Below are 9,578 nucleotides of genomic sequence, written 5' to 3'. Positions count from 1 at the left end.
CCATGGACCGTAAATCACATGACCATGGACTGTAAATCACATGACCATGGACCGTAAATCACATGACCATGGACCGTAAATCACATGACCATGGACTGTAAATCCCATGACCATGGACCGTAAATCACATGACCATGGACCATACATCACATGACCATGGACCGTAAATCACATGACCATGGTCAGAGTTTTATCCTCTAGATGTAACAGAATGAATGACAACAAGCCAAAAGCTATAAAACCGTGAGGAATTGATACAGAAAGTAAATTGGAAAATTGTATACCTTTATATTGTATATTTGTTTGTCAATATTGGTCTGAAAGTGGCCAACCCCTTTAACTGAGGTAAGTGAGCCTGAAGTGTATTAAATACTGTTCTGGTATTTTTTTTTTATAACCTCCTCGATGAGTTTTTGGTACACTCTTAGAGTAGATTTGGTAGGCCAGCCACTACTGGGAAGGTTCACTACTCTAGAGCCTGGTAAGATCATACTGTACTTTTTTTTTTGTATACCGTCACATCTGCAACATGTAGTCTACTATGGTACACCGATTGGACTGGTTTTGATGGCATCAAGGTTTTAAAGCGAACCGTTCACCACCTCTAACAAGTCCAGCTTGTTACATTATTTAATAGCCACTGCTCCACTTATTCTGGCACAGGAGGAAATTTTCCTCTAGCCCCCTCTGTTTCCAAGCAATAACTGTTATTAGTTATGTTGCCTGTTATGCTATTTAGTCTCTGTACTGTCAGGAGGGCGGTGTCAGGCAGGAGAAGACACGGGGTGTGATTCTGAGCTCTGACACTGGCTGCCTCTGATTGGAGATCTGAGTCACGCCCCCTGCCTGACACCGCCCACCTGACATTACAGAGCTTACATAACGTATCAGGTACCAAAACTAATTACAATGATTGCTCAGGAATGGTGGGGGATAGAAAGAAAATCCCTATTTTGTTGGAATCAGAGAAGTGATAACTATTTATAGATGGTACGAACAGGAATTGGTGGAGGCGGTGAAAAGTCCTTTTTAATTGTATGGTCTTTTCAGTATGATTTTTCTAATATTGTTTATTTATTAAAATATGATAATATGTTATGTTTTATTCAAGATTCACTTTGCTGTTCAAATTGTCTAGCCTGTGGTGAGCTGTAGTGGGTCAGGTACTTTACCTTTGGCCTTAATTGGAGTATATTTACTCTGCTGTGTTACATTACTGCTTAGAAAACAACCAGATGTTCTCCATATTCCAACTTGCTAAGCAGGCATAAGCAGGCACGGTGTGAGAAACAACTCCAGTGCCAGGCCAACTTGAGAGCTGCTGAAAGCCGGAGCAGGTGGATCATCAATGTCAACAACACGCTCATTATATGGCATCCCAGCGAGCTGCTGAGATGCTGGAACAATCACGGGTACAGCCCAAGGAATGAATTCAGTGGCAGGCCAGCTTAATAGCTGCCAAAATGCCGGAGCAGGCGGATCATCAACACCAACAACACGCTCATTATATGGCATCCCAGCGAGCTGCTGAGATGCCGGAACAATCACAGGCACAGAGCGAGGAACAAGTTCAGCAGAAGGACAGCTTGAGAGCTTCCGAAATGGCGGAGCAGGCAAACCATCGACACCAGCAATTTGCTGAATATAGGCGGATCATCGACGCCAAAAATACGCAGACAAAGTCGTGGGCAGAGGCCATAAAATTATATACTAACACACATAGTAGAAACTCTCATAATATCATGGGAACTGTTTCATTCTGTATGTATTATATAACGTAGATATTATAACTCCCATCTAATGACATTTGTTGTAGATTTTTGACTTTTGTTCTTTGGGCTCCACAACACGAGAACGGCATGAATGTCTTTCTAACCCGACACATATTATAAATGGTTGAGGCAATTTTAGAACATTTATGGTTACAATACGATTAAAGTAATATCTTTGTTTCAATCATAGACTGCACATCCCCTAGACCCTAAAGTAATAAAGTAGGAGTTTGATATTACTACTTGTAACTGTAGGGTTCCATTAATATATAAAGGCACTAGATATGAGAGTTTAGGGTTATGATACCCTGCGGAAACTTAGATTATCTGTCTAAATGAAAGGCTCTCCTTTCTAATGTATAGATGTTGTAAAAGATGTAATGTAAAAGTGTTTGCCAGAACATATGTTACGATCATAGGTCAAAAATGTTATATGAAGCTATAACACAGTTCATTGATGATATCCAACACTTACATAATAATGGAACTTGTCCCTTCTAGTTCATAATGTAAAATCTGTAACAGCATAGTAAGCTATCACACATCTCTAGTAGCCTGCACTTATGGGACACATGGGCTTACTAGACTCCAAGGCGCAGGAAGAACTTTGAACCCCCTAAAGCAAGAATACTAATTGTCTTAAAAAACACAAGTACAAGTGCAAGCAGTACAGAGGCATACTTTAGTTACACTTTCTTTTATCTACAGTACAACACCCATATAAAAATGTCAGACCTTTGAGAAGAATACTTGTCATTGCAATGCCACGTTTCACTGTGTCTGTTGTATATACATTACCAGGGTATGCGAATAAAGAAACAGAAGACAGAAAGTAAATTTCAACAGAAGATTTCATGGAAAGGAGCCAAAATTGATTAATAAAGTAAAGTACAACATTTATCAAGGACACAATCGCTGCCAGAAAATAAAAAATTGTTAAAATTTTGGTTATGCTTTAAGTTTATGCCTGCCGAGATTTGGATCTCTACCTAAGAAAGACAAAGCTATGACTACTGGAGGACAACGATAGATGAACAAACTTGGGGTTATTCAGCTTAGAGAAAAGACGTCTACGGGGGGATGTAATAACAATGTAGAAATACATGAAGGGGCGATACAAAGAACTTTCTAAGGATCTTTTTACTCCTAAGCCAGTGACAGTGACAAGAGGACATCCTCTACGTCTGGAGGAGAGAAGGTTTCACCAGAAACATAGAAGGGGATTCTTCACAGTAAGAACAACGAGGCTCTGGAAGTCTCTGCCCCAGGAAGTGGTGATGGCGGATTCACTGAACAAGTTCAAAGTGGGCCTGGATGTCTTTCGTGAAAAGAAAAATATAACAGGTTATGGACTCTAGATTTTAAGGACACGTTGATCCAGGGATTTATACTGACTGCCAGATTTGGAGTTGGGAAGGAATTTATTCCCCTGAAATGGGGCAATTGGCATGAGCCTCATGGGGTTTTTGCCTTCCCCTGGATCAACACTGTAGGGATTGTAGGGTTATAGGTTGGACTTGATGGACTGATGTCTTCATCCAACTTCGTCTACTTTGTAACTATGTACTAAATATATATATATATATATATATATATATATATATATATATATATATACATGAAAGCAGAGCATTGTACACATATGTATGTTTTTGGAGTTTGCTGCCTTGTGCTTGGCATTATAAATTTACTTTATGGAATGTAACAAGGGGATACTTGAGAAGGAGCTGTCAGCTCTCCTGACATATGAGGTCTAGTAAATAAAATAAATGTATTCCCCATGAAATAACAATACTGGCACATCTTATCTGATAACTCTATTTGTGCTGTTACTCTGTTATTCCTTTTACAAATGTATGAATAAATTGACTCCCTCCTAGGATAAGCGATTCAGTTTCTAATAAGTAAGGTTCGTAACAATTATTATAGAAATTTTGTCTTCAGCCAAACCACAAATTTTGGGTTTTGCCACACAACAACCACTATTAGAAATTTGGGACTTTTCAGAGACCCAGGGGAGGTGGATAAACACAACAGTCATACTCACCTCTCCTAATCTTACCCCATGAGACTACTGAGGCCTAATCACAGTTTAATGATTATTTGGGACCTCTAACGAAAAAAGGATCAAAGGGTAATAGGGATCCTCGCCAGAGACCGCAAAGGAGCCCAGGAGAGGTGAGTATAGAGGTTTACTATGTTTACATACCACCTCTGGTCCTCCATTTATTACAATGTCTGGTCTGAACAGACCCAATGTATAATAACAGCAATTATGGTTTTGTCTGAAATGAAACAAATTTCCAGGGTTAGGGTTCACCTAACACTGAACTATTATACTGTTCAGTCAGTGCTGACAGTACCAGCCTTTGTAGCAGTGCACCCCTTTAAAGAGGTATTCCCATGACACTTGTTCACTAACCTGCAGGCTGTTGTGCTCTCTTCACTTCCTGCTTTTCTCGGCACATAGGTGGGCGGGGTTTCACTTGCACGGGATTGGTTGTAAATGAATTACCACAGTGTGAAGCTGATGTAGCAGAGCTGGATTTGAGTCAGTTTGCATTACATACAGAGGTAACGGACTCCCTATCTCAGCCCTTATCAGCCAAATTCAATTAAACTGACTGATAAGAGCTCAGAAATCCTGGAGCTCTCACCTTCCCTATCTGAGAAGCTCCGCTACTTATCAGACACAAACAGCTCAGAGCTGCTCCCAGCCCCTCCCCCCCTGAGAGCAGGCAGCTACATCATTTGACAAAGGAGCAGATAATCCCAAGGGCCATAGAAATGGAGTGTAAACAATGAAGTAAATAAATTAAGATAGCCGCCAAACAAAGCAGTTTTAATAAAGCAATGTATTTAGGAAAAGTCTTAACTGCACATAAACTAGCAGTATAGATAGGATCCTTGTGATGGGACAACCCCTTTAACAAGGGGAATAGGTATGCCCACCTGTCAATTTACTCATAAATTTGTAGGCAGAACATCAGTGGAACATCGTATAGATAAGGCATAGGTTATTTCATGGGGAATACAACTACTCACTAAAACAGACATGTCAGTGGAGGTGATGGGTCTTGTTTGTTATGTCCACATTGATATTTTCAATTGCTGCTATTTAATAAAAAATAGATTTTGACTATCTTATTATTTTGCTTTTTTTTGTTTTTTCATTTTTTTTTATTCTTTACACAGTGTCACCCCTTAAGCTCATATTAGATCTGTATGGTAACATTTTAAATTTTTTTTTTTTTAGTAATTGGTAATGATATATTACCTCTTACTGCAGAACTGATCTGGGCCCTTTAGGACCCAGGAGCTCATGCGGTTCCCAGCCTCCCCCCCCCCCCCCCCGAACGGAATACCAAACGCAATTGCAGACACTGTGCAGTAAAAGCACATGGACTCCATAGACTATAACTATCTACTTTCCTGTCCACGGGCAGCACGTGGCAAGCACACGGACCCCATTAAAGTCTATGGGGATCCGTGTACTTTTACTACACAGCGCTTGCAATTGCATTTGGTATTCCATTCAGGGGGTCCCCATGCGGACTCCCCCGGACAGAATACCAACGCAGATGTGAATGAGGAGTTAGGTAGCTTTCCTCCCTTGTTGTTATATGATCAGTATATAATGTGCCATCTAGTCATGGGGCAATCCTATCAGTGCCCTCCTGCAAACAGAGATAACAGTCAATCACCAATAGGACCGACTCCATGACTAGATGGCCGCTTCTAATCAATCGCATCAATGTGCTCAGCTCCTCCTGCTCTATAACATACTGTCTGCAGATTGTACTGCATTTTCCATGTCAAGCGTTCCCTTTAAGTGATATCCCAGTCACCATGCCATGTCACCAGAACTATCAGTTCCCAGCTCCATATGTTTACGCCGCAGGGATAAGGGTTAATTAAGTAACTTTTATTCCCCCGTGGATCTTTCCACAGTTTTTTCCACTGTTACGGTAGGAAATGTATGAATTTCCCTAAGACTTCTTTGCTATGCTCCTCAGTTCGCCGGCACCTGGTTATGGTTCTTATTCCCATTATTTGTAAATAACAATGTCGTACTCTCACTTTTTGCTACGGGCAAATGAGACAGATTTGAGAATCCCCATGTATTATTAGCGAGTGACTAGCATTGCTTTAAAGGTTATGTTCCAGCACAAATCCCATAGTAGCAAGGATGTCGCTAAAGTACACATTTTAAATAGTTATGAAGGCTCGCTGGCCCGTAGTCTTATATATTCTGCTCATTTCCAAGTACACATGAAACAAAAGCAGGACATGAAATATTCATCTCTTCATCTCTGCCACCTTGGCATCTCTAGTAACACCACAATTCCCCCAAGATCTGATTGAAGTTTAACTGTTTTACAACTTTACTGACTTTATAAGAAATGCTAATGGGCATTGACAGCCTCCTTATTATTCCGGGTCGCCTTTAAGATGAAAATTCACAAGTTTACATTGTATTAGTGGGTGACAATTGACACAACTAACTCATAAAAGAGGCTTTGTCCTTGGATTTGATGGACTTGTCTAGAAGGTGTATTGTAACATAATGCAAATAGGAATGAAAAAATTCCACTAAAGTTATAGAGCAAGCAAAATAATAATAATTGGGGCTCGGGAATGGAAGTCTAAAACTAAGGATATGGATGCCAGAGAGCTCACAATGCTAGGATCACTGTTTTATCACTTGTTACTAATGATCTCTCAGGCCTGGTTCACATCTGCGTTCGGTATTCCATTCGGGGAGTCCGCATGGCGGCAAATGCATTGACAAGCGGTGAGCTTATGAAAGCACATGGACCCCATAGACTATAATGGGGTCCGTGTGATTTCCGTGTGGTGTCCGCATGAATCATGCGGAGAGAAAAGTAATTCATGAACTACTTTCCTCAACGCATGGACCAGTGGAATGCGATGGACCTGGGGGTTCAGCAACATCCAGGCCCCCGGGTCATGTAAATCTAGGCAATGTTTGGCTCCCCAGGTCATTCCAGACTGGAGTGGTGACTTGTGATATCGGGGAGGAGTGGGTATAGCAACCCTGGGGCTGGAGCTAACTGGTGAGTTTAAATGCTACCTTAGATCACATGACACGGAAGTTGTGATGTCACCGGAACCCCTTGGTTCATCAAAACCATTCTACCGGACCAGGTAAATGAATAAATACTCCCCGGACAACACTTTTAGGGTGCAAGTAAGCATATACCAGAACCCAGCATATCAACCCAGCCCCACAGATAGATAGGTGAGGATAAACTGAATTAAAAGTGGTTTTCCTCTTTTAAATATGCAAATGAGCTCTTTGGAGAAATAGGGGCAATAGTGTAGATCCAAAGAGGAAGCTGGAAATGTCCTAAAGAGCTCATTTGCATATTGACAGAAACAGCGACATTTTGGCAAAGGAGGCAGCGATTAACAAGGGGAAACATAGTTTTCTTCTCTTCTAGGCTAGTTGTGAATGACTGTATACTAGCTGCTAGTCATGATTGAACGGCATGGCGGACACATGGACGGCACACAGGTGTCATCCATGTGATGCCCATGCAATGCTTGTGCTTCTGTGGTCCCATTTGTTCATAGAAGCTGTGGATGCACAGACACAAAACTGGACAGGATTGTCCTAAGTATTGCGGCCCGGACTCCGGACTGTTGGCCTGCACATGGGACCATGGGACCATGTAATCCACAGTCGTGTGCATGGGCCAAAGAAGTCAGTGTGCTATCTGGAAAATACCCGGATAGCAAACTGAACTATACCACATTAGTATGCAAGGGGCCTTTCTTGCAAGAGACCCTAGACCCGCGATGGTGAACTTATGGCACGGGTGCCAGAGGTGGTACTCAGAGCCCTCTCTTTGGACACATATCCGTGGAACAGATTATACTGTGTGGAGGCCATTGTGTAGCAAATTGTACTGTGTGGGGACCACTGTGCAGCAGATTATACTGTGTGGGGGCCACTGTGAAGCAGATTGGACTGTGTGGGGGTCACAATGGAGCAGAAATCTCTATAAAGCCCCATTCATATGACCATATTTTCAGGTTTGTAATTTTGTGCAATTGTGGATCCGCACAGTGTTAAAATTAAATTGCCATGTTGGCACTTTGTGATAAATTAGTTGGTTTTGGGTTGCAGTTTAGGCACTCGGTCTCTAAAAGGTTCGCCATCACTGCCCTAGATTATAATAAAGCACCTCTAGTTCAGACCGAACAAGTTTGGTCCAAAACAAAATGGCAGATGAGCAAAAAATCTCGAAATAAATCTTACAAGCTTCGCCCATCTCTAGTAGCTACCTATAGGTGGCACTACAGAGACAGTTGTACGAAGAGGTCCTACTACAAATCTGGAATACCCTTTTAGGCTGAGAACCCGCATTGCAGATTTTGTTGCGTTTTTTGAGCCAAAGCCAAGAATGGATTGAGCCAAAAGTAGAAGTATAAGAGCTTCCTATATATCTCCCATTCCTTTTGTAGCCACTCTTGGCTTTGGCTCCAAAAACCGCAGCAAATTCTGCAACAGAAAAGTCGTGTTTCCGCAACATGCATCCTTAGCTTTAATGATAAGTTTCTGACTGTAGCGTGTACACATAATAAGTATATTTCCTTAAGTAGGCTCGATATATTTTCTAGAATACCTTTCCAATAAATCTTCTTTGCAACATTTCATTTATTCATCCTCTGCTATAAGTAATGTCACGGTTCCAAAAATCACAGCATTGCACAATTACTGAGGAGCCTTGTAATAACTGTGCACAATGCTGAATTAAGGAAAAGAAACTGTTCTGCTTCAAGTGTTCTTTCCTGAGGATTTGGTGATATTGCTGCTGGAATTACAGCGCCGGGAAGCTGCAACTCTTCATGTAGAAATGCTTTTATTGCTTGCCTTCCTCACCTGAGCAACCCAGCTGCCATTACCCAGCTCCGACTATGATTTATATTGCCGTATTAATTCCACATTCAAGGCAAAATGACTTCAGATGTCTGTTATGATTCTTTTGCATATATTATCCTGATACTAAAAATGTACATTAACAAGAGGAAGCTGATGAAGTTGAGATCTTAAAGTTCTACCTATCTGTATGTTAGGCTGAGGCATCAATTTGCCAAAACGCAACTTCTATTGTTGCAGATTTTGCAACCTTTTTGGCTACAAAAGGAATGGGAAGTATATAGGAAGTTCTTATACTTCTACCTTCTGCTCCATCCATCCCTGGCTTTGGCTCAAAAAAAAAAAAAAAAATGCGGCAAAATCTGGCACAAAAGGGGCCACACGGTGGCTCAGTGGTTAGCACTGCAGCCTTGCAGCACTGGAGTCCTGGTGTTCAAATCCCGCCAAGGGCAAAAAAACATCTGTAAGGAGTTTGTATGTTCTCCCCGTGTTTGCATGGATTTCCATCCCATATTCCAAAAAAGACATACTGATAGGGAAAAATGTGCATTGTGAGCTCTACGTGGGGCTCACAATCTACATTTAAAAAAAAAAAAAAAATCTGGCACAAAAACGTGGAGCCTCAGCCTTAAATGGGTTTTACCATATGTAAATTTCTCGACAATTAAAAGTTAAACAATTTTGCAAATATAGATATTAAAAATTTTTGCAAATTTTCTCTAACCATCTTAGTGGTGACATCTTTTATCTTTGTTGGTTGCCAGTGGTTACAGCCATGAATGCAGGAACTTTATATGCTCCGAAACCCAGCCATAGCTTCCTTATGAGATAAGATAATCCTTTAATAATCCCACAGTGGGAAATTTCAGTATGTTACAGCAGCATAGTAATACAGATAC

The sequence above is a fragment of the Leptodactylus fuscus genome, chromosome 3, assembly GCF_031893055.1.
Source record: "Leptodactylus fuscus isolate aLepFus1 chromosome 3, aLepFus1.hap2, whole genome shotgun sequence".
In the NCBI taxonomy this organism is placed as follows: Eukaryota; Metazoa; Chordata; class Amphibia; order Anura; family Leptodactylidae; genus Leptodactylus; species Leptodactylus fuscus.
Note: the sequence above shows the minus strand (reverse complement) of the source record.